Source organism: Schistocerca serialis, chromosome 3 (assembly GCF_023864345.2).
Source record: "Schistocerca serialis cubense isolate TAMUIC-IGC-003099 chromosome 3, iqSchSeri2.2, whole genome shotgun sequence".
Classification (NCBI taxonomy): domain Eukaryota; kingdom Metazoa; phylum Arthropoda; class Insecta; order Orthoptera; family Acrididae; genus Schistocerca; species Schistocerca serialis.
This window is the reverse complement of record NC_064640.1, coordinates 1,059,928,731-1,059,955,910: the sequence shown is the minus strand read 5'-3', so window position 1 is coordinate 1,059,955,910 and position 27,180 is coordinate 1,059,928,731. Positions and strand designations below refer to the sequence as shown.

At 39.5% G+C, this 27,180-nt stretch overlaps 1 protein-coding gene across 2 annotated transcripts in view; it reads left to right on the top strand.

The window, feature by feature from the left end:
- LOC126471501 (uncharacterized) overlaps positions 1-27,180 on the top strand; it is a 50,721-nt gene that overhangs the window by 5,302 nt on the left and 18,239 nt on the right. The window contains exons 2-4 of one of the 2 annotated variants that reach the window (XR_007586312.1): positions 18,742-18,828; positions 25,817-25,918; positions 26,339-26,414. The gene's annotated coding sequence lies outside the window, so the exon portion shown is untranslated. The remainder of the gene's footprint in view (positions 1-18,741; positions 18,829-25,816; positions 25,919-26,338; positions 26,415-27,180) is intronic. The other variant, XR_007586313.1, reaches the window with a different exon arrangement.

The following is a 27,180-nucleotide window of genomic DNA, read 5'->3' as shown; positions in this document are numbered from 1 at the left end:
TTATCTCCAAAGGTCTCTTTAATTTTCCTGTAGGCGGTATCTATCTTACCCCTAGTGAGATAGGCCTCTACATCCTTACATTTGTCCTCTAGCCATTCCTGCTTAGCCATTTTGCACTTCCTGTCGATCTCATTTTTGAGACGTTTGTATTCCTTTTTGCCTGTATCACTTACTGCATTTTTATATTTTCTCCTTTCATCAATTAAATTCAATATTTCTTCTGTTACCCAAGGATTTCTACTAGCCCTCGTCTTTTTACCTACTTAATCCTCTGCTGCCTTCACTACTTCATCCCTCAAAGCTACCCATTCTTCTTCTACTGTATTTATTTCCCCCATTCCTGTCAATTGCTCCCTTATGCTCTCCCTGAATCTCTCTACAACCTCTAGTTCTTTTAGTTTATCCAGGTCCCATCTCCTTAAATTCCCACCTTTTTGCAGTTTCTTCAGTTTTAATCTACAGGTCATAACCAATAGATTGTGGTCAGAGTCCACATCTGCCCCTGGAAATGTCTTACAATTTAAAACCTGGTTCCTAAATCTCTGTCTTACCATTATATAATCTATCTGATACATCTACATCTACATCTATACTCCGCGAGCCACCTTACGGTGTGTGGCGGAGGGTACTTATTGTACCACTATCTGATCCCCCCTTCCCTGTTCCATTCACGAATTGTGCGTGGGAAGAACGACTGCTTGTAAGTCTCCGTATTTGCTCTAATTTCTCGGATCTTTTCGTTGTGATCATTACGCGAGATATATGTGGGTGGTAGTAATATGTTGCCCATCTCTTCCCGGAATGTGCTCTCTCGTAATTTCGATAATAAACCTCTCCGTATTGCGTAACGCCTTTCTTGAAGTGTCCGCCGCTGGAGCTTGTTCAGCATCTCCGTAACGCTCTCGCGCTGACTAAATGTCCCCATGACGAATCGCGCTGCTTTTCGCTGGATCATGTCTATCTCTTCTATTAATCCAACCTGGTAAGGGTCCCATACTGATGAGCAATACTCAAGAATCGGACGAACAAGCGTTTTGTAAGCTACTTCTTTCGTCGATGAGTCACATTTTCTTAGAATTCTTCCTATGAATCTCAACCTGGCGCCTGCTTTTCCCACTATTTGTTTTATGTGATCATTCCACTTCAGATCGCTCCGGATAGTAACTCCTAAGTATTTTACGGTCGTTACCGCTTCCAATGATTTACCACCTATGGCATAATCGTACTGGAATGGATTTCTGCCCCTATGTATGCGCATTATATTACATTTATCTACGTTTAGGGAAAGCTGCCAGCTGTCGCACCATGCATTAATCCTCTGCAGGTCCTCCTGGAGTACGTACGAGTCTTCTGATGTTGCTACTTTCTTGTAGACAACCGTGTCATCTGCAAATAGCCTCACGGAGCTACCGATGTTGTCAACTAAGTCATTTATGTATATTGTAAACAATAAAGGTCCTATCACGCTTCCCTGCGGTACTCCCGAAATTACCTCTACATCTGCAGATTTTGAACCGTTAAGAATGACATGTTGTGTTCTTTCTTCTAGGAAATCCTGAATCCAATCACAAACCTGGTCCGATATTCCGTAAGCTCGTATTTTTTTCACTAAACGTAAGTGCGGAACCGTATCAAATGCCTTCCTGAATTCCAGGAATACGGCATCAATCTGCTCGCCAGTGTCTACGGCACTGTGAATTTCTTGGGCAAATAGGGCGAGCTGAGTTTCACATGATCTCTGTTTGCGGAATCCATGTTGGTTATGAAGAAGGAGATTTGTATTATCTAAGAACGTCATAATACGAGAACACAAAACATGTTCCATTATTCTACAACAGATTGACGTAAGCGAAATAGGCCTATAATTATTCGCATCTGATTTATGACCCTTCTTGAAAATGGGAACGACCTGCGCTTTCTTCCAGTCGCTAGGTACTTTACGTTCTTCCAGCGATCTACGATAAATTGCTGATAGAAAGGGGGCAAGTTCTTTAGCATAATCACTGTAGAATCTTAAGGGTATCTCGTCTGGTCCGGATGCTTTTCCGCTACTAAGTGATAGCAGTTGTTTTTCAATTCCGATATCGTTTATTTCAATATTTTCCATTTTGGCGTCCGTGCGACGGCTGAAGTCAGGGACCGTGTTACGATTTTCCGCAGTGAAACAGTTTCGGAACACTGAATTCAGTATTTCTGCCTTTCTTCGGTCGTCCTCTGTTTCGGTGCCATCGTGGTCAACGAGTGACTGAATAGGGGATTTAGATCCGCTTACCGATTTTACATATGACCAAAACTTTTTAGGGTTCTTGTTTAGATTGTTTGCCAATGTTTTATGTTCGAATTCGTTGAATGCTTCTCTCATTGCTCTCTTTACGCTCTTTTTCGCTTCGTTCAGCTTTTCCTTATCAGCTATGATTCGACTACTCTTAAACCTATGATGAAGCTTTCTTTGTTTCCGTAGTACCTTTCGTACATGATTGTTATACCACGGTGGATCTTTCCCCTCGCTTTGGACCTTAGTCGGTACGAACTTATCTAAGGCGTACTGGACGATGTTTCTGAATTTTTTCCATTTTTGCTCCACATCCTCTTCCTCACAAATGAACGTTTGATGGTGGTCACTCAGATATTCTGCGATTTGTGCCCTATCACTCTTGTTAAGCAAATATATTTTCCTTCCTTTCTTGGCATTTCTTATTACACTTGTAGTCATTGATGCAACCACTGACTTATGATCACTGATACCCTCTTCTACATTCACGGAGTCGAAAAGTTCCGGTCTATTTGTTGCTATGAGGTCTAAAACGTTAGCTTCACGAGTTGGTTCTCTAACTATCTGCTCGAAGTAATTCTCGGACAAGGCAGTCAGGATAATGTCACAAGAGTCTCTGTCCCTGGCTCCAGTTCTGATTGTGTGACTATCCCATTCTATACCTGGTAGATTGAAGTCTCCCCCTATTACAATAGTACCTTTTAGTATCTCCAGGGTTCTTCCGTGTATACAACCTTCTTTCATGATTCTTAAACCAAGTGTTAGTTATGATTATGTTGTGCTCTGTGCAAAATTCTACCAGGCGGCTTCCTCTTTCATTTCTGTCCCCCAATCCATATTCACCTACTATGTTTCCTTCTCTCCCTTTCCTACACTCGAATTCCAGTCACCCATGACTATTAAATTTTCGTCTCCCTTCACAATCTGAATAATTTCTTTTATTTCATCATACATTTCTTCAATTTCTTCGTCATCTGCAGAGCTAGTTGGCATATAAACTTGTACTACTGTAGTAGGTGTGGGCTTCGTATCTATCTTGGCCACAATAATGCGTTCACTATGCTGTTTGTAGTAGCTTACCCGCATTCCCATTTTCCTTTTCATTATTAAATCTACACCTGCATTCCCCCTATTTGATTTTGTGTTTATAACCCTGTAGTCACCTGACCAAAAGTCTTGTTCCTCCTGCCACCGAACTTCACTAATTCCCACTATATCGAACTTCAACCTATCCATTTCCCTTTTTAAATTTTCTAACCTTCCTGCCCGATTAAGGGATCTGACATTCCATGCTCCGATCCGTAGAACGCCAGTTTTCTTTCTCCTGATAACGACATCCTCTTGAGTAGTCCCCGCCCGGAGATCCGAATGGGGGACTATTTTACCTCCGGAATATTTTACCCAAGTGGACGCCATCATCATGTAATCATACAGTAAAGCTGCATGCCCTCGGGAAAAATTACGGCTGTAGTTTCCCCTTGCTTTCAGCCGTTCGCAGTACCAGCACAGCAAGGCCGTTTTGGTTATTGTTACAAGGCCAGATCAGTCAATCATCCAGACTGTTGCCCTTGCAACTACTGAAAAGGCTGCTGCCCCTCTTCAGGAACCACACGTTTGTCTGGCCTCTCAACAGATACCCCTCCGTTGTGGTTGCACCTACGGTACGGCTATCTGTATCGCTGAGGCACGCAAGCCTCCCCACCAACGGCAAGGTCCATGGTTCATGGGGGGGGGTATGGTAGGATATACCAATTGAAATTGACTTACTTTGTGATGTTTTTGTCGTGGTTCAATCGTCTTGTTAAGTTCAACATTGATTAGTTGTTCTCCTACAGATAATTGACATATACCATTACTTAAATCTATGATTGCTTTGTGTTCATTCAAGAAATCCATCCCTATGATGCAGTGTACAATAAGCGTGTCTACAATCAGAAAATTACACTTGAACTGTGTACTGGAAAACGTGAAGTTGACTAGGATTGGCATGCGTATGTTCTTAGATTTAGTACCTGTGGCAGTAACCACGTGGCAATTCTGTACGGGTGAAGCAGGTATGTTTATAATTTGTTTCAATTCATTATAGAATGCGGTTGACATCACACTTGCAGCAGCACCAGTATCGAATAAAATGTGTACATCATAATCGTTAAACTAAACCCATGCCATAGCTTGTATGAATTCTTTAACACAGCTGTCTGACTTAATGTTTTTCTCGTCTGTTAAGTCCTGTTCTCCTGTCATTTTGTTGTCGTACCTGAGGAAATAAACCGTCTAAGCCGTTGCGCTCTTACAACACCTCACGACCGAAGCACGAGGGCTTGGCTCGGTCGTCGACTGTTTTCCATCGTCTGCTGTGTTTGGCCGGGTTCATTGACCAGCTCCACTATGTTTACATTCCAGCCGGTTGTCGCCCACGCGTCAGCTGATGGCGCGCTGCAATTGTTATTGCTACTTCGTGGCGGGGAGTGCATAACTGTACTGGGAAACGGCAGATTCCGTGGAGGGTTATGATTTATCATGCGTGAATTTTGTGTGTTCCACATATTCTGTCGGTGATTGTTGGGATTGATGTTGTTTTGGTGGTAATTATGTCCGTTATATGGCATGTCCCTGTAAAAGTAGCCCGGGTTGTACCGGTTATTCTCACGTCTCCTATTCCCGTTGCTGTTGTTGTTGTACTGTCTGTGATTTTCATTTTGCATGTAGTTACCATTTTGATATGGGTGATAATTATTGTTGATATTATTCCACGAATTTCTGCGGTTGTTCCTACCGTCATACACGTTTCCATTTGAATATGTTTCGCGCGCAGGCATCGCAGGCATGGTTCCACCAACCACCGTCACTAAGGTTCCTTTGGGGTGGGTGCTGATTTTGGTTACTAATATGAGTAAAATTTGAATGGTGTGAATCGCCTCTGTAAGCTACGTCCATTTGATCTAAGATGTTTAAGAAAGTCTTAACGTCATTCTCCGGTACTCCTATCAATCTGTCTCGGTATGGAAAGGGTAAGTGGCTCTTTAAAGTGTCAATTATCGCTGGCATATCGGCTGGTTTGGACCTGTAGAGTATCTTGTCTAGGTACCTCTCCAAGTGTTGTCTTAATGTCTCTTTTTTTAGGGTCATAGGTCTCGGGGTTACACAGTTCTCTCCTTAGACACTGTTGCTCAATCTCGGAACAGAATTCGTCCAAGAAGGCTGGTTCGAACTGTTCAAACGTAAGGCACCGCCGTTTCATAGCGGCACCCCACTTAGCTGCTCGTCCTCTCATGATATTGGTGACGTATCTGATTTTATCAACTTCTGACCTACTTCGTGGAAAAACACCGTTAAATGATCTAATAAACACAATAGGGTGGACTTTGTGCTTGTCCTCACTGGAAAATGTCTGGAAATACCCATGCCTTACAAACGTGTCATCGGCCATGCCGGTTGGCATAACTGTATTGATGCAGTTTATGTCACTTGCTACTCTAGGTGTTTTACTGTGATATTGCTCGTTTGGTGGAAAAGAAAGCGGCACATTTTAATTTTGAATGGAAATGGGCGATTCCACAATAGGTGTTCTGTCTGTGTCATTAGCCATGGTTTTAGCTGTTCTGTCGTTCCCTGACGATGCGTTTGCACCAATCGCCAAACACGGCACAACATTGTCTCGTAATTTTCTCACTTCGTCTTCCATATGTTTTGTCTCGTCTTTAACATGTGTCTTTGTTTTTGAAAGTATGTCCAGTGTAATTGTTTCAAGTTTTTTGTCCAGATAGTCGTCACACAATTTACATTCGTGTACAATTCTTTCGGCCATGTTGGTGTCGTTGTTTAGTGACGCGAGGTCCGCTCTGTCTTCTAATTTTTCTATCTTTTCTTTGAGATTGGTTTGTTAATGAACTACCATTGTGAGCTGCTGGGTAATATTTCCCACTTCTTCAGCCAGCTTTTCTTGGGTGGAGCCAGCTGAAGTGTGGGCCTGAGCTAACTCTTTCACACGGGTGTTCACTTCCTGCTGCACATTAACTATTTGATTTAACTGATTCTCACATCGGGTGATATTGTTTTTTGTTTCATGTGTGAATGTAACCAAAGTTTCTTCCTGTTTAGTGACTCGGTCGGACAATGTCTCAAATCGCTGGGTGAGCTGTTGAGTGGTGTTATTTAATTCTGTCATCTGTTTTGTCGTTCGTTCAAAATTTTCGGTCATAGTGCGGTTTAATACGTCAAATTTTTCGTCGCTTTTATCTAGCCTTTGTTTGAAGTCTTGACCAAGTGCGTCCAGTTTTGCGTCAATTTTCTGTCTAACGTCTCGTTTCATATCTGTAAATAACTCTAATAGTCGGTCCAGTTTGTCAGTCTCCTGTGTCCGATTTGTGTCACGTTGCTGAATTTGTCTCATTCGGTTCTCACATTTTTATTTTTATTTATTTATTTATTTCGTATTCCATTAATCCGTATTGTGATAAATCACAAGGATGTGGAATGAGTCATGATTACATACAACAGATATAATACACATATATAAAATGACAAAAATGTACCATAAGATTATGAATAAGTTTGTAGGTTAAAATCAAATCAAAGGTATAGCTCAAGTAATATAAAACAATACCTAAAAAGGAAATATAGTACATTTTCCAAATTAAACAAATAATACACATATATAAAATGACAAAAATGTACCATAAGATTATGAATAAGTTTGTAGGTTAAAATCAAATCAAAGGTATAGCTCAAGTAATATAAAACAATACCTAAAAAGGAAATATAGTACATTTTCCAAATTAAACAGTTAATGTGATCTATAGCAAACAAATTTTTATCAGTATAAAAAATCATTGCTTTATCTGTAGATACTCATCAAGAGAATAGAAGGAATTTACCATTAGGTATTCTCTCAATTTACATTTAAAAGTAGGTAAGACATTAATGTGATCTTTAATACCTGATGGAAGGGAGTTGAAAATTTTTGTGGCTGAATAATGAACACCTTTCTGAACAAGACTTAAATGTTTCAGATCCCTGTGTAGATCATTTTTAGACCTAGTATTATGATCATGACATTCACTATTAGTTTTAAAAAGAGATAGGTTGTTAGAAACAAAAATCATCAAAGAAAATATGAATTGAGAGGTAAGTGTTAATATTTGTAACTTATGAAACAGACTTCTGCAAGAATATCTTGGATGAACACCACTCATGATTCTAACAGCTCTCTTCTGTGCAGTAAATATTTTTTTGGCTAAAGGCTTGTTGCCCCAAAATATTATGCCATACGACATGATAGAATGAAAATAACCAAAGTAGGCAGCTTTAGTAGCGTCCTCATCACCAATGGGGGTGATTACACGCAGAGCATAAGTTGCCACACTGAGCCTTCTATGTAGGTCTAAGATATGCTCAGACCAGTTCAGCTTGCCATCAATTAGAATGCCCAAGAACTTAGATGATTCACAGTGTAGTATATTTTGGTTACCACAGTTTAAGTGGCATACTTCATTTTCTTGTTGAGATGTGTGAAATTGCATATACTGAGTTTTCTGAATGTTTAGAGTTAGTCCGTTGCACTTAAACCAGTGTAGGATGTCAACGAGTACAGCATTACATTTATTTTCTAGGTCACTGTTAGTTCGACTTTCAAGCAGAATAGTGGTGTCATCGGCAAAAAGAGTAAATTTACACTCGGTGTCTGTGCAAAGTGGGAGATCATTGATGAAGATAAGGAAAAGCAAAGGTCCTAGGATGGACCCCTGAGGCACACCACACTTTAATGTGCCCCAATCAGAAGAAATGGGACTATCATTGGCACCATTAATTATTGATGTTAACAATGGCGCTGACGGTCTAGTCTCGCGTCCTTTCCACATTTCGTCATTTAAAGTCACTATCTGTGTATTATGACAAATGTTGCGAGTTTGAGGCAAAATCATTGCATTGATCTGTGAACTCGTCCATGGAGGGAAACGTGGACTTTCTTGTTGGTTGAACGATGAATCTAGTTCACTTAACTCATCTGCCGAAACTATCTCGACCTTACCGCTTTCCATTGTAATAGGATGTATAATCGTAAGTCAAAAAGGGAATAATATAAGTCTGATTAATAAAGATTTGACTCAAATTTAGGTTGAAATATTTTCTCGTCAATGTAAATGATTGCTCTATTGCAACAATGGTTGAGAAAGATGCAGCAGGGCTGACAGAATTTTTTGTGACAAATGACTGTTTGGCGGTCAAATTCACGACCTTCATATGCTACAACAATACTATAATTATCACAAACTACTATAGAGATAGATAATTTTGGAGAAGAAAACTACAGGATGTGTGGAAAGGGAAAAATGGATTCTGCAGTTGGCTATTGAATGTTTGCATGAAACATAATTGTGTGACTCACCATTAAATTTTCTGTGCTGCAGCGGCTGGTCAATCACTTTTGCGTAAATCGTATTCGTCAAAATATGGATTTTCTTAATACATCTCCATCTGATAATCACCAAAAGGTCTCAAAATAACAGTTTTGCATCAATATATGCCATGCAAAGAAAAACAGATTGAATTAGCTACAAAAATTCTTTACAGTATTGTTGTATAATCATTTGCTCAGGTACAATGAAGTTGGTGTTTTCGTTACCCTTTAAACTTCAGGATTTTTGGTTATTCTCTGTTGGGGAAAAAAAATACAAATTAAAGTTTCAAATTTGCTCAAAAACGACACTTCCGAAAATTGTGTCCTGTAGCGGGAGCCAGATGTAGTGGTTCATAAAAAAGAAGAAAAGAAAAGGTTGAAAATGTGGGAAGAAATGGTGAATGAAATGGGGGTGGGGGTTTAAAATCGTTGATGACCGTGAAAAAGGGAAAGAATGAAATGCAAATCGGACTTCGTATTACAGAAAAGTTATCGGACTTTGTGATTCGGAAAAGCTATTGTTGGGGTGGTTCTTGTGGCGTTTCTGGGGCAAAAGTCAAACCAATTTCCACTAAAACAACTATTTGAAGGAGAACAGAGAATAACAAAATGTGATTAATAGGGGGAAATGGCGTAGATAAGAGTTCATCCTTTACCATGTTAACATGTCTTCTCTCGTGCGGCGTCCAGGTCTTGTTCTCCAAAAATCTCCTCCTTCATTTCTGCGTGAAAAGTAGTAGCTGCTCCTAAATTTTGCAATCGTCCAGGAATCACTAATTTATACAAATCAAAACCATCTTGGTATTGAATGCATGACGACCCACAGATGCCACTCAACTCTTCTGGCAACTGCGTCCCAGAGTTGGGTAGTTCTCAGAGGTCTCGTTCTGAATTTGGCCTATGTGATGGTTGTCATCCATATACAGAGTGGAGAAAAATCGTCATGAAATTTGAACTCTGGATAGCTGATGCCAGTAGGAACTAAAATTACTAATGTTGTGTAGGTCAACAACGCACAATTTTTAAACTGTGGAAACTTGGTGTCATGTGCTCCAATTGGCTGTGGCATTGCCATGTTGCCAGATTTTCTGGACAACGTGTGACCGGAATGCTTTGCCTGTTGGAAATCGTGGTGTATCTGAGGCGGCCCACATGCTCAATGGTAGCATGCTAGCCTTCCACTCTGGGCCCTAGGGGCAAATCCATCGGGGTCCCGACACATCCATTGTAGTTTCATGATAAGATGTACTGGGAACAAAATCATCAGCAGCTGTTAGTTTGCATACAGAAAGTCTTTTACAAATTCTTTTGGCCCTTAAAAGGGCCTTTTTTGTAGCATTGTTCACAAGCTTGGTAATGTCGAATGGTGTTTTGCCAAACTCTTTCAAAGATTGCTGGCATGGCCTTGATGTGATTGGCGGCATGTTGAATGAGATGCATTAATTCCTCTTTGTTTCTAGGTGGATCGTGCCCAGGTGGGTGAACTAGAACCTTGTAGAATCCACACAGGAAAAAATTTGGTGACTGCGTGGGCCGTGTCCTACGGGCACCTCTGCCAATTACCTGGCCATCAAAAAGCTCATTTAAATATCCGTGCACAGCATGACTGTTATTTGGAGGCACCCCATGCTGCAATCACTTGCATAGCTGAGTGTCCAGGAGAACATCTTCCAGCAGGCCTGGTAGAGTTCGTTCAAAAAGTGAAGGTAATTTCCCCCAGTAAGTCGAGGGGGTAGACGGACTGGCCCAGTAAGATGGTCACCCACAACGCCTGCCCAAATGTTGAGCGAAAATTGTTCCTGGGGTCCGTGGATGTACATGACATGAGGATTTCCCCTTGCCCAGTAATCAATGTTTTGAGTGCTGTAAACACCATCCCAGTAGGAGGCACACTTGTCGGTAAGCAACACAATTGGGTGAGGGTGGGGTGGTGGTGGTGGTGGTGGGGGGGGGGGGGGGGGGGGTTGTTGGGATCTCATGCAACATGTTGCAGAAACCACTGACTAAACTCTAGCCTGTCTTCATTGTCCCCCACAGGATTTAGGTCTTGAACAGGGTGGAAAGTAAATGGATGCTGGCCACCATTCCTCAAAACCTTCCAGACTAACTGATGGGTGACCCCTATGTTGTTTCCAACTGCTGGAGTACTTGTTGTAGGTCCTTCCTCAAAGGGGTTGAGAACAGTCTCTTCAAATGCAGTGTCCCATCATGTTTGAGGTCTTCCAGCATCACCACGATATCCTGCTAACGAGCCTGATTCGCCAATTCATTGGTGAATTGCTGTAAACGTTTTGCGAGTGTGGGTGACACATTACTGGGTACCGTTCCTCATACAACCATCAAGCTTCATGTGCATTACCATCAGCTAGTCCATGAACAAAATCAGTGTCTCGTCATTCTTCAAACAAATACTGTGCTACCATGCTCACTGTATCAACAAATAGCAGATGATGTGTGTGTGCTCCGAAACAAAGCTTACGTGTGAATGCCTCTTATGTGAGATGGTGATAAACATCGAGACCTATTCGACACATGTTCGTATCGCGTTGGGGCAGTGACTGCACGAGGGATGTTTGTTTGTGTGAACCGACAGTTGTAGCACTGCCCGTCAACTGATGAACAGCAACAAGTCAATCCCACGGCCAATTGGTGTGTGTAGCACCAAGTTTACATAGTTTAAAAATGGTGCGTTGTCGACCTACACGATGTTAGTAATTTTGGTTCCTACTGGCATCAGCTATCCAGGGTTAAAATTTTGTGACAATTTTTCTCCACCTGTAAAAAGGAGCATTGTTGGGAAAATATCAGTTATTAAACAGTATTCTGTGTGATATTGTGTAACTCGTCTCCCTCTCCCACTAATGTACCTTCATGTACTTAAAATTCTGCAATTTATTGCCACCAAATGAGAAGTAGTAGAAGCTGTTTTGCTTAAGGTCCAGCTTATCACAATCTAACTGAACATACTGCAGTGAAGTACAGGTGGGACAGGAGCTGGGTATGTTTGGAGATTAAAAAATGTTGCCCAAGTTGCTTCACACTGTTCTGTCCCCTCGGCAAAATACAATCTGCAATGACCTACAGTTTTTAGTGAGTATGTGAGGAGTGCCGAACCTCGATAGAGCTGTCTTCAAAGGATTCTCAGTCCAGGTAGCAGTGTTTCTAAATCTGAGCCCACAAGGGTCAACATGACCAGTTTGCATGATGATCACAATTTGGCAAAACTATCAAGTCCGTATTGTCATTTGACGGTCACTCTGTCTGCCTGTCTTTGTGTTACCTGTACCACAAAGGGTGAAGTTCCATCTGATACGCGTTTCTGATACACTTGTGTGCTACCATTGTGTGTTTAACGGGTACCACTATACTGTTAACAATCTTACACAGCTAGAGCTGGCAACACAAAAATTGTCCAAATGTGCTGTGCCTACTGTAATGCACCTCTTTCTCCGGGCGACAAATATTAATTATTATCAGTAGTAGTATATTAAGCTACAAATTATCATTTTAAACTTGTGTGGTCTCCCTGGTGTGTCAATCGACCACCAGTCCCGATCATGCTGTTCACTCTAACAAAGAGTACATACAGGGTTGAAGACATGGAGAAAGATAGATATCATCACAATTTGAATTTAGAGTAATGTAACTTTCATACCTTTATTGGTTGTTGTTGCACGCTCGTTGTCCAGTGATGAATCTCGCCATCCACTGTTTGTTAAATCAATTTGAGGTCCAGGGTGTGTATTTTGCTGCATAAGAACTGACGCATGGTTAAACTTCCAACTTTTATTTTATAAATGCTGATCATGATGATATTCAATAATTTTCAATGTAACAACTTTTCCAATACATCATTTCATTCCCTCTATCCTTGACCTTCTCAAATCATGCGTATTACAAGACGTCTCAACACCAACTCCCCACTGTCTCTACACCCGCCAACAACTGGTTTCTGTTCACAGAGCTTACAAACTGTGCAGTATTGCCAACCTTGGTTGTATATCGATATTTTACACATCTCACGTGTACATATATGAAAAACATAGTATGAAAAATGAAAAGTGTTTATAATGTAGTTCTGTGGCAATATACCTCACTATTGTCATCATATAAACAGTTTTGTAACAAAATAATAATATTTCACTTGATGTTTACGTAGTAGTTCACTTGCTCCTTCAAGTTGATTGATGGCACCGCACACCTTGCCAGCCGGTGGTATCGGTAGTTTCAGTAGTCCGTTACATTACACTACTCACACAATGTCTGACAAGTCTTTTTAGCCATTCAGAAAACTTAGTGTCACTCAGAGAGAGATTTGAAGAAAATGTCAGAAATAAGTTTTTTTGTGAGTATTATACAGAATCTCATGGCTGTCGATATCCTTTCGTAAAATGATACCTTTCAAACAATTTTCTTCAGAAAAATTGTGCCCATATGGGGAGTGGTTTGAGTGTGATGGAATTTGTTTTTGACTTTTCAGTTTTTAGCATGTACTCGAAACTGGTATCTACAGAATGTCGCTTGCAGTTGTATGTTGTGGGACCTGATGAATGTGCAGAAGCATTGTTTTTTTCCAATTCCCTAAAATAACAGGTGAGTCATGTCATGGTTCTAAATAATACTTTAGCTGAAAGCAGTTAAGTTTGGTTAGTAACATGCATGGCTTCAAATGAAGATTGTGCAATAAGTTCCTCAATCGTAGGCCATGTGGGACAGATAGGTTCTAAATGCTACACTTTTGTTGTGATTAATCATGGTCCCACTTAGATTGTGGCTGTTTTTTCTATGATTTGGAGCGATCCAGTTACCTGAAGAAATATATTATAAGAGCTTAAAGGTGACAATTGAGGCTTACAGAAAGGCATTCATTCTTGGCCTGTCTTCTCAAAATAACAGAAGCAGTCCATGTTGAAGCACAAACAAGTCTCGCTGTGTTTGCAGATTGTGTATGTGATAGTATATTGTGGTCATAGGGGCTCACTTCAAAGCAGGACTCATCACTGAAGACAATTCTACTCCAGTCAGTGAGATTCCAGGCAGAAGGCATGTACAGGCAGCAGTGAGATATCAACCTTACTGTCACTAGCCATTTAGCCTGACAACCAGTAGTGGTGTGTGCTATTTCTATTTGCAGCAGGACTCCTCGGGTTGTCATCCATGGCATCCTTACAGTATGGAGGTACACGACAGCATTCTGTGCCTCATTTTGTTGCCATTCATTGAAAGCCATTTTGGGCTCACATTTCATTGAGATAATGTCTGCTCATACACGGCGAGAGTTTCTACTGCTCGTATTCACGCTCGACTATTGTTACCTCGACCAACAGCGTCACCAGATCTCTTCTGACTAGTGTGTGTTTGGAGCGTTATGGGCACAGCAGTAAAACAGTCTTGAGATTTTGACGACCAAACACACTACTTGGCCACATTTGGCATTGGATCACTCAGGAGGATATTCACCATACCTATGAGCCAATAACAAGATGAAAACTGCTTGCATAAGGGCCAGAGTTGGACCAGTGCATTACTGATTTGCTCAGTTTGTGAAGCTCTTTTTTCTGGGATAAACCATCCAATTTTTCTAAAATTGTAATCGTTTGTTTATCTGTATATGTACACAAAATCCAGATTTCTATCTCATTCAGATAATTCCTTTGTGTTGGTTCATTTTATTTGCCTCGGGTTGTATAAGTCAGAAAAACAGCTGTTATAGATGGGCTATTTTCCTTAGGTACCCATCAGAGGTGGGAATTTTTTGTAACCTGACAGCTAGTCAACCTCCCTTCATCACTGAATACACTTGTTCTGTGTTGTGCTGCTCTGTTCAGAGGCAAGCCAGTTTGAATCCTAGTGGTGTATGAAATGTTCACTGCTAGCATTTGGCTACCATGGAGAATAGGAGTGGTGGCACAAGTATCCTGATCAGGCAATGTCCCACCTCTTCTCTGTGTGTTACAACGTGAGGACTGACTACATTGTTGATAGTGATCCATCGGTCGGGTGGGGACTTGAAGCTTGGTGGCCCTGTGAGGAGTAGGCCACGAATCGGTACCATGTTTCATCCTCTTCCTTCTTCTCTGCTCTTCATCAAATCTCTCTCTCTTCCTTCTTCTCTGCTCTTCATCAAATCTCTCTCTCTCTCTCTCTCTCTCTCTCTCTCTCTCTCTCTCTCTCTCTCTCTCTCTCTCTCTCTCTCTTCTCCCCCCCCCCCTTTCTTTCTCTCCCTTTCTCTCCCTTTCTCTCCCTCTCTCTCCCCCTCATCCTCTTGGAGAACCAGTCACAACTATGTCATGGTGCTTCAGGATTACTTGACACACAGTAATCAGTGTAATTGGAATGTACAATTTCATAACTTTTTGTGGGATGTATGTTATAGTCCAAAATCTTCTTCTGAAACATCCACTAAATTTTATCTTCTACTGCTCAAAACAACAATGACTGGAGACCAAGTTTAAAATTACAATTAAGTGTAGATGCTAGCAAGTGCAACAAAGAAGGGATCTTTATTCAAACCAATAAGGAAACAAAATATGTACAAACAGTAAATATTAAAAAATCTCTGTCTTATAAAGTGGATTATTATTATTATTTCTTTCATTTCTCAGACGTTATGTCTGGTCAAAAATGGAAAGTGACGTGGACCTTGATCAAGTGTGACTTCCTTTTAACTGTACGGTATATGTTATATTGCATTTAGGAACTTTCAGGTAATTGAACATATATCAATAATTACAGATTTCGAATATAATAGAGGGAAACATTCCACATGGGAAAAATATATGTGTATAATATATGTATAATATTCGTTCGGTAAGTCACATCATCTTTGTTTTTAGATATAATTATGGATTTCTGTAGTTGTATATATAAGTTTGGATGTAGCTGTATTGCATTGATGTACTGATGGATATTGTGTGGTATGACTCCTGTAGTTGATAGTATAATTGGTACAATGTCAACTTTATCCTGATGCCACATGTCCTTGACTTCCTCAGCCAGCTGGATGTATTTTTCAATTTCTCCTGTTTTCTTTTGTATATTTGTTGTATTGGGTATGGGTATTTCAATTAGTTGTGTTAATTTCTCCTTTTTATTGGCGAGTATGATGTCAGGTTTGTTATGTGGTGTTGTTTTATCTGTTATTATGGTTCTGTTCCAGTACAATTTGTATTCATCATTCTGCAGTACATTTTGTGGTGCATACTTGTGTGTGGGAACATGTTGTTTTATTAGTTTATGTTGTAGGGCAAGTTGTTGATGTATTATTTTTGCTACATTGTCATGTCTTCTGGGGTATTCTGTATTTGCTAGTATTGTACATCCACTTGTTATGTGATCTACTGTTTCTATTTGTTATTTGCAAAGTCTGCATTTATCTATTGTGGTGTTGGGATCTTTAATAATATGCTTGCTGTAATATCTGGTGTTTATTGTTTGATCCTGTATTGCAATCATGAATCCTTCCGTCTCACTGTATATATTGCCTTTTGTTAGCCATGTGTTAGATGCGTCTTGATCGATGTGTGGCTGTGTTAGATGATACGTGTGCTTGCCATGTAGTGTTTTCTTTTTCCAATTTACCTTCTTCGTATCTGATGATGTTATGTGATCTAAAGGGTTCTAGGAGTGGTTATGAAATTGCAGTGGTGTAGCCAATGTATTTATATGAGTGATTGCTTTGTGTATTTTGCTAGTTTCTGCTTATACTAAAAAGAATTTTCTTAAATTGTCTACCTGTCCATAATGTAGGTTTTTTATGTCGATAAATCCCCTTCCTCCTTCCTTTCTGCTTAATGTGAATCTTTCTGTTGCTGAATGTATGTGATGTATTCTATATTTGTGGCATTGTGATCGTGTAAGTGCATTGAGTGCTTCTAGGTCTGTGTTACTCCATATCACTATTCCAAATGAGTACGTCAATATTGGTATAGCATAAGTATTTATAGCTTTTGTCTTATTACTTGCTGTCAGTTCTTTTTTCAGTATTTTTGTTAGTCTTTGTTTATATTTTTTTTAGTTCTTCTTTAATATTTGTATTATCTATTCCTATTTTTTGTCTGTATCCTAGATATTTATAGGCATTGTTTTTTCCATCGCTTCTATGCAGTCGCTGTGGTTATCCAATATGTAATCTTCCTGTTTAGTGTGTTTTCACTTAACTACGCTATTTTTCTTGCATTTGTCTGTTCCAAAAGCCATATTTATATAATTGCTGAATACTTCTGTTATCTTTAGAAATTGGTTGAGTTGTTGATTTGTTGCTACCAGTAGTTTTAGATCATCCATGCATAGGAAATGTGTAATTTGTGTGGGTATGTTCCAGTAATGTTGTATCCATGATTTGTATTGTTTAGCATGTTGGATAGTGGGTTCAGAGCAAGGCAGAACCAGAAAGGACTTAATGAGTCTCCTTGGTATATTCCACGCTTAGTCTGTATTAGCTGTGATGTGATATTATTTGAATTTGTTTGGATATTAAGTGTCGTTTTCCAATTTTTCATTACTATGTTTAGGAACTGTATCAATTTAGGATCTACTTTGTATATTTCCAATATTTGTAGTAACCACGAGTGGGGTACACCATCAAATGCTTTTTGGTAATCAATGTATGCATAGTGTAGCGACCTTTTTTTAGTTTTAGCTTGATATGTCACCTCTGCATCTATTATCAGTTGCTCTTTACGTCCTCGTGCGCCTATGCAACAGTCTTTTTGTTCTTCATTTATAATTTTGTTCTGTGTTGTATGCGTCATTAATTTCTGTGTAATGACTGAAGTTAATATTTTGTATATTGTTGGTAGGCATGTTATGGGGCAATATTTAGCTGGGTTTGCTGTGTCTGCTTGATCTTTAGGTTTCAGATAGGTTATTCCATGTTTAAGTGTATCAGGGAATGGGTATGGGTCTGCAATGTAACTGTTAAATAATTTAATAACTGTTAAATAACTGTTAAATAATTTAGTTAGATGTGAATGTGTTGTGGTGAACTTCTTTAGCCAGAAATTTGCTATTTTATCATTTCCAGGGGCTTTCCAATTGTGCGTAGAATGAATTGCTCGGGTGACTTCATGTTGCAAAATTACCACTTCAGGCATTTGTGGTATCATCTTGTATGTGTCTGTTTCTGCTTGTATCCACCGTGCATGTCTGTTATGTTGTACCGGGTTTGACCGTATGTTGCTCCAGAAGTGTTCCATGTCTGTTATGTTTGGTGGATTGTCTATTTTAATGTTTGTGTTATCTGTTGTCTGGTAAAATCTCTTTTGGTTTGTGTTGAATGTTTGGTTTTGTTTCCTTCTATTTTCACTTTTTTTTGTATCTTCTAAGTCATTTGGCCAGTGCTTGTAATTTCTGCTTCTTTTCATCTAATTGCTCTATTGCTTCTTGTTGTGAGATTTTACCTAACCTTTTTTGTTTTTTTTCTGACATTTCATTTCTTATAAATTGTGTTAGCTGTCTGATGTCTTTTCTCAGTATTTCTATTCTGATCTGTAGCCTGTGTTGCCATGCTGGTTTTGTGGGTTTCTTCTGTGTGTTTATTATTATTATTATTATTATTATTAGTATTATTATTATTATTATTATTATTATTGTTATTATATAAAATCTGGGTTCATTGCTGCCGTCCAGTGTCAGTGATGTCAAGGAGTCATCTTCATTCCGTGTTTGGCATGTGTCACTATTGTTTTGTTGTTTCAGGTGAGGAGTTATTTCAGAGGGTAACTTTTTAAATGAAAAGATTTGACACGAGATGCCGTATTACTACTTTATTTATGTTTTACAGGTTACTCGCACCTGTACTGCTATTAACAAATGTTCATAACTGTTGGACCAGCTGATTGGAAAGTGCTTTCCTTGCGCGGAGTTCTGGTTGACATAATTTGTGTGTAATATTCTCTGCAATGCCTCTCTTTCTTTTGTTAAATGAAGGGAACTCTGTATCTAAAGCATTTGTCACCTTTTATTCATTTTTGTCTCTGTGTGCTGTAAAGCAGAACTTCTTTTTACATTTTAGATAAGATCTGAGTGTCGATGATAGCTATTGATACATCTTTATTTATATTTTCAGGAGTGCCTGATGAGATAAAGAGGAGATTTTTTAAGGGTGTACCTCAACGTTGGAGACACTACTGTTCAGAGTGGACAAAGAATGAAGGTATTTAATTTAATTTGTTGTTTTTGCTGAAGCTAGTTTATTTACAGTTCACAATGAACTCGCCATTGCCAAAACATTCTGGATTAGTCCCTCATTTCAATCTACCTAAGGGAAGGTAACTATGAGAAAAAGATGGAATAACCAGTTTATTTAAGGCATATGTTAACAGATTTTCAATCAAATGATACATATACAGACTACTAAACTACTACATTTCAGCACAGCTCTCAAATGTAATAGGACACAAATGGCAGTAGGTGTAATTTCAGAGGGTTACTTTTTAAATGAAAAGATTTGACATGAGATGACTTATTACTTCTTTATTTATGCTTTACAGATTACTCACACCTGTAGCTCTGTTATGTAGTTCATCACATTAATCATCACTGTCAGAAATTCTTCAAAACGACTCTTGTAGGTGCTTGTGGGACATGTTTATAACACATGAGCTACTATCTGCCATCGCACACAACAGTCCCAGGATGGTAAGGAAGATTTGCCTCACTTGTGGAACGTGTTTACACATCTTCCGTGCACCATTCAAATCCATAAATTTCTCAAGGCTTGTCAAGTCCGTGGATTTTCTTGTGGGTGCAAGACAGTTTCAGGCATGGCAGAGAACACTTTTGTTGCTGACTGCATTTCTGTTTATCGGTGGCATTGAATTAATTTTCAGGAAGAAACCCGGCCGTGATAAGAATTCTGATATGTGTGTAGTAGAGCACTTCTTCACCCTACATAATGATGTGGAATGTGACCTGAGATAGGTAACCAATGTGTGGAAATATATTGTACAGACCTACTGACAGTGGATGTGGATCAGTTAAGATGTACATATATCTTTTTCACATATGTACTATTCCACTAAATGGGCACACAGTAGATGTACTGTGCTATTGACTGAAGAGTGTTTGCTGACACTGCCCGACTAGACCACAGAGCTTGTGCAGAATGTTGTATGTGCTTTTGAGCTTTCCAGGTGTTGGTTTTAAGTGCTACTTAAAAGGAACTGTCTGTCCCAAGGTATTTTGGGTGCACGTTATGATACTCTGTCTCTCTCAAAATGGACATCAAGGACTCTGTGTGCCAGTCTATTTGACAGGTGAAAACGTGCAACTTAAGTTTTGCTTACATTAGGTTGTAACCTTCTTTTTTGGAAGTATTGGTTGAATATGGCTAGATCAGAAGATGTTGACCAGTCATCTGCATAGCCAAATCATATGGGCTGTATTGGAGAAATATCACTTTCATTTAAATTAAACAAGAGAGAAGCGACGACTGATCTGTGTGGTAAGCCATTATGCAAAACTTCTGTTTAGATGCTGTCATTCCTTGTAGTCATAGCAAATATCTTTCCAACTAATATGTTGTCAAATAGTTTCAATGTCCATTTTCATGGAATATGTTCTAATAATTGATGGCAGAAATCTAAAGCCAAGAAGCAGAGGCAGTCAGATAATCCCAAAGATTCCTTGGATAAAATGAAATGAGTCCTGTGTATGTTCTAATCCCACCACTATGTGGTGACAGACACAATGAACTTTATTAAGCCTAGACACAGCTTGTTATAATAGATACACTAGCAATGGAGAGGTGCACAATAACAGTGAGGTAACACATACATCAAGGTAAACATGACTGAGTTAGAGCTGGCCAGTCCTGTCTCCAAAACCTGTCAGCCGACCAGTAGAGTGCACAGATGAGAGGCTCTGCGAGCATCCATGAGTGTCAGCCTCTGGCTGTTGTTGAACTTCTAGCTGTATCTGCTGACTTGTGTGATGCACATTACAACTGCTTACCCAGCTTTTGGGTGTGGGTAAATACAGTGGGCAGTTCAGGAATAAGATTATGCTCATCAGAATTGACAGGGGGAAAAAAACCACTAATGGTTCACGTATATCTGCCAATGTCACAATCTGATAAAGAGAGAGTGAAAGTATATGACAAAATGTTTATGAAAGGAGGATGGAAATCTAATAACCGTGAGTGATTGGAATGCTGTAGTAGGCAATGTAATAGAAGGCAGAATTGTAGAACAGTATGAACTTGGCAATGGGAGTGACAAAGTAAAAAACCCCGATTCAATTGTTCTATAAGTTTATTATTAATTATGAATATACTATTCGAAAATTAATAGAGGAGGAGGTACATTTCGAAAAGTTGTAGAGTCGTGAGAAGATTCTAGCTGGATTACATCATTCATCATCATTTAAGACTGATTTTGCCTTTCAGCGTTCAGTCTGGAGCATAGCCCCCCTTATAAAATTCCTCCATGATCCCCTATTCAGTGCTAACATTGGTGCCTCTTCTGATGTTAAACCTATTACTTCAAAATCATTCTTAACCAAATCCAGGTACCGTCTCCTTGATCTGCCCCGACTCCTCCTACCCTCTACTGCTGAACCCATGGGTCTCTTTGGTAACCTTGCTTCTCCCATGCGTGTAACATGACCCCACCATCTGAGCCTGTTCGCCCTGACTGCTACATCTGTAGAGTTCATTCCCAGTTTTTCTTTGATTTCCTCATTGTGGACACCCTCCTGCCATTGTTCCCATCTACTAGTACCTGCAATCATCCTAGCTACTTTCATATCCGTAACCTCAACCTTGTTGATAAGGTAACCTGAATCCACCCAGCTTTCACTCCCATACAACAAAGTTGGTCGAAAGATTGAACGGTACACAGATAACTTAGTCTTGGTACTGACTTCCTTCTTGCAGAAGAGAGTAGATCGTAGCTGAGCGCTCACTGCATTAGCTTTGCTACACCTCGCTTCCAGTTCTTTCACTATGTTGCCATCCTGTGAGAATACTTGAAACCATCCACCTGTTCTAACTTTGTTCCTCCTATTTGACACTCAACCGGTTTATATTTCTTTCCCACTGACATTACTTTCGTTTAGGAGATGCTAATCTTCATACCATAGTCCTTACATTTCTGATCTAGCTCTGAAATATTACTTTGCAAACTTTCAATCGAATCTGCCATCACAACTAAGTCATCCGCATATGCAAGACTGCTTATTTTGTGTTCACATATTTTAATCTCACCCAGCCAGTCTATTGTTTTCAACATATGATCCATAAATAATATGAACAACAGTGGAGACAGGTTGCAGCCTTGTCTTACCCCTGAAACTACTCTGAACCATGAACTCAGTTTACCGTCAACTATAACTGCTGCCTGACTATCCATATAAAGACCTTTAATTGCTTGCAAAAGTTTGCCTCCTATTCCATAATCTCGTAGAACAGACAATAACTTCCTCCCAGGAACCCAGTCATAAGCCTTTTCTAGATCTATAAATCATAGATACAATTCCCTGTTCCACTCATAGCACTTCTCCATTATTTGCCGTAAGCTAAAGATCTGGTCCTGACAACCTCTAAGAGGCCTAAACCCACAATGATTTTCATCCAATTGGTCCTCAACTAATACTCGCACTTTCCTTTCAATAATATCTGAGAAGATTTTACCCACAACGCTGATTAAAGAGATACCTCTGTAGTTGTTACAATCTTTTCTGTTTCCATGTTTAAAGATTGGTGAACTGTTGGCAGAAGAGCCAACACCGTGTTACTAGAGGAGGCCGAAGTGCACGCTTTTAAGCTCACGCAGATTGTCGTGAGGTCTGGAACAATTAAGGGAATTTATAGTAGCAAATAAAGTACGTAGATGATGTAATACTTAACTTTATTCCATAATTGGAGAACATCGCTCTTGAGGATACAGAATTATAATCTCAATATAATTTGTAATGGCGCCTTGCTAGGTCGTAGCAAATGACTTAGCTGAAGGCTATGCTAACTATCGTCTCGGCAAATGAGAGCGTATTTGTCAGTGAACCTTTGCTAGCTACGTCGGCTGTACAACTAGGGGGAGTGCTAGGACATCGCTCTAGACCTGCCGTGTGGCGGCGCTCGGTCTTCAATCACTGACAGTGGCGACACGCGGGTCCGACGTATACTACCGGACCGCGGCCGATTTAAAGGCTACCAACTAGCAAGTGTGGTGTCTGGCGGTGACACCACAATTAGTGTGATTACTGCTTTTGTCCAGTCTGATGGAACCTGTCCCGACTTCCAGGCCATTTCAATTATCCTGTGTAGCCATTTAAGACCTGACATTCCACTGTATTTGATGAGTTCTGACTTAATTTCATCCACCCCAGCTGCTTTATTGCACTGCAACCTGTTTACCATTTTCTCCACTTCCTCAAATGTGATCCTATTTCCATCATCATTCCTATCCCATTGTACATCGAAATCTGAAACATTACTGATCATATTTTCACCTACATTGAGCAACTCTTCAAAATATTCCCTCCATCTGCCCAAGGAATCCACAGGATTCACCAGCAGTTTTCCTGACCTGTCCAAAATACTTGTCATTTCCTTCTTACCTCCCTTTCGAAGACTGCTAATTACACTCCAAAATGGTTTTCCAGCTGCTTGACCCAAAGTCTCCAACCTGTTTCCAAAGTCTTCCCAAGATTTCTTGTTGGATGCTGCAATTATCTGTTTGGCTTTGTTTCTATCTTCAACATAACTTTCTCTGTCTACCTGAGTTCTAGTATGTAGCCATTTTTGATACGCCTTCTTTTTCCTTTTACAGGCTGCCTTGACTGTGTCATTCCACCAAGCTGTTTGCTTCATCCTACTTTTACACAATACTGTTCCAAGACATTCTTTAGCCACTTCTAGTACTGTGTCTTGAAAGGAGGATGTAAGATGAACATCAACAAAAGCAAAACGATGATAATGGAATGTAGTCGAATTAACTCGGGTGATGCTGAGGGAATTAGATTAGGAAATGAGACACTTAAAGTAGTAAAGGAGTTTTGCTATTTGGGGAGCAAAATAACTGATGACGGTCAAAATAGAGAGGATATAAAATGTAGACTAGCAATGGCAAAGAAAGCAATTCTGAAGAAGAGAAATTTGTTAACACCGAGTATAGATTTAAGTGTCAGGAATTCGTTTCTGAAAGTATTTGTATGGAGTGTAGCCATGTATGGAAGTGAAACATGGACGATAAATAGTTTGGACATGACGAGAATAGAAGCTTTTGAAATGTGGTGCTACAGAAGAATGCTGAAGATTAGATGGGTAGATCACATAACTAATGAGGAGGTATTGAATAGAATTGGGGAGAAGAGAAGTTTGTGGCACAACTTGACAAGAAGAAGGGACCGGTTGGTAGGACATGTTCTGAGGCATCAAGGGATCACAAATTTAGCATTGGAAGGCAGTGTGGAGGGTAAAAATTGTACAGGGAGACCAAGAGAGGAATACACTAAGCAGATTCAGAAGGAAGTAGGTTGCAGTAAGTACTGGGAGATGATGAAGCTTGCACAGGATAGAGTGGCATGGAGAGCTGCATCAAACCAGTCTCAGGACTGAAGACCACAACAACAACAACAACAACAATCTATCTTGTTACTATCACCTACCTTCATTTTGCAAATGGAGCTGTTGTTATTTTATTTTTGTTTCATGCAGTTTGTCTGATGTCTTGGACTTAACGTTGACTTTTCTAAATTTTTAGAATCCATGATATTACTGGGCTGTGAGTTTGATTATAAGCTTACATGGATGTCATACTTATGACTTGAATCACGATTCCTTATGTAATACATATTTTAAAGTAGGTTCATTAATGTAGACTGTGGGGAACAGACCATGCTTTCTTGTCTGTTCCAATTCCACATAACTAGCCCCGCAGTCCCAGCTTTGTTATGTATGCGTACTTAATGTACCTGCTAGACACCTGAACCATAATTCATTTTATACTGTACACAAGGAGAGAATCAAATAGACCATGAAATAAGGTCATTTTGTACGGAAGACACCTGAGGAATGTACTACTTGTCAAAGAAAATTATTCGAGATAGGAATTTCGCTGCTGAGTCCGATACTTTCTGAAGGTACGCTCGTCCTGTCTATTAATGTCTGGACATGAGGAATAACATTTTTACTCAACTCTTCAATTCACCTGCCAGACCCAATGTCAGTTTGTGTCCTTCAAATAGATTTGGTAGCCCGTATCTCACTCCAGCTGGCTTACAACCAATGTTTAGCTTTCTGTGGGTGCATAATGACCACTAAACTTCACATTAGAATGAGTGTCTGGTGCATCTATTGTTTGATTTGAATGTGTACAACATCTAAGAACCACAACTGTAAAACAACTTTCTCTGCAGCATGAGAATTGTCACCTAAATCTCTTCTTGGTTTCCTCCACTTCCATGAGATTACCACTCTGTGACATCCTTAAACCCCCTGCATCCCCTCTGCCACTTTGCCCAACATGAAACACATGTGATAAAGTCTCTTCTAGTTCTATGTTATAATTATTTGTTCCCCATTTGGTATCTTGCTCTACCTTTTTTCCAATGACTCTTTGCCCTTTTCTGTATATTGACAAGATACTCTTCTGGGGTGGAATTCCTGCAGGGCACGTTTTACATGGTTTATACCCTAATACGTTCATTAGTGAGGCATTGTGGACTACTCAGCATTTTTTCCTCTCTTTAGTTTTGTTTGATTGTGGGCTGCTTAATCAGAAAATATTTGAAGCTGGTGCTTTTGGTCTCTTCTTGAGCAACTAAGGAGGGATGATAGTCCCCTTCACCACCCCATTAGCCAAACTCAAGCACACACTAGAACAGAATGTCCTAGTAATTATTAAGACATGCAACTTTATAAAATTAAAACAGTGAATACTATCAAATAGTGTCACATAACATGTTCTTTATCTCTAGTGTACTTTGAAGGTTTTATTATTTAAAATGTAATTACATTTGAATCACATTTCAGTTACATATTTGGTTTTTTTTTACCCATCAGCTGTGTTACAGGTGCACTACTTTTATTTTTCAGAATTGTTATACATCTGAAATAATTTACATTTTTTATTTTTATCATAAATAAGTAACAGTACACTACTAAAAAGTACCATTACGCAGAATGTGCCTTTGTCTTATAGCAAATGACAGCAGTGTTTTGGACCAGGCGACACTGCAAGCTGCTGGCATTAGAACGAGCAAACGTGGCCGTCCGCAGATCCGGTGCATGAAACACTGGCTAGGTAGTAACATTATACTAATTTACATCTCTTTGTTGATTGTAAACAACTCTGATAGATATTCAGAGTTATGTCATAGTTTTTACAAAAATTACTCCTCAGATTCAAATGTTTGTTGACTTGTGGTAAGTGTTCAATACCTGTGGCTTCGGAAGCTGTGATAAATGTCCCCTTAGTGAATATTTCACTCTCCAGTAGTGTGTGCTGTGATATGAAAATTGTTGGCAGATTACAACTGTGTGGAGGTCTCCAACTTGCATGGTGAACCTTTGCCTTTCACTTGCATATGTTCTGCTGACTGAGCTACCCAAGTAAAAGTCATTTCTGCCAATAAATTTCTTTCAGAAATGTTTTCATCTGTTTCTGTTCACGTTTTAACTATTCTACATACATCTGTTCTTATACATAATGTTCTTTGTGCAGGTGAAGACAGTGCCACATACATAGAGCAGAGGGTGAAGAGGATAAGACGAGCAGAGGAAGAGAACATACTATAGAGGTATGAAGTAGATTATTAAAATATTCTTAAAATAATGCAAAGTAATTTGGCCACAAAATTTGTTGTTTAAAGCAGAAGTTCTCATTAATCTGTCCAACTCTCAAAGCTCTCTTTCTTTGGGTTTACTTTCAGGATGGTAACTTGATTTTAGGATCTGTTCAATATAACAAACATGCAGGAACCTTTTTACATTTTACACTAGTAAAGTTTTGTGCATTATCAGAAATGATTACTTCTTGATTGCCAACATGTGGAGTGTAATTTTTAATCACCTGTCATATTGTCACTGCACTAGTGGCACTTTTCAAGATATGTAAGTTGACATATTTGGAAGATAGCTATCATATTCCAACAATGTGTTTAACACCTGCACAGCCCCAGAAAAGGGGGCCACCTTAAGTGAATGGCAAGGATTTGCAGGCGTTTCTTGGTTATGATTAGGTGTAGCTTACCTTTGGAGCCATGGTTCAAAGATTCAGCATTTTGACAGACTAGGCATTTCTGGATAATCCATTACACGCTGCTTTGGAGGAAAGGAAAATAGCAATAGTCATTGATTTTCTCAGCACATTTAGCCGCTCCAGGATCCCCAGCGCTCTATGGGTGCACAAGATTAGCTTCTCCAGACTGTCGTGTGGAATTCAATTGCACCAGTTATCATACCTCATGAGACAGCAATAACATAATACATTATTGTGAAGCACACAGTATCTAACTAGTGCCTCAGATGGGTTAAGGGTAAATTGTATTCAGATTTCTCTCCACC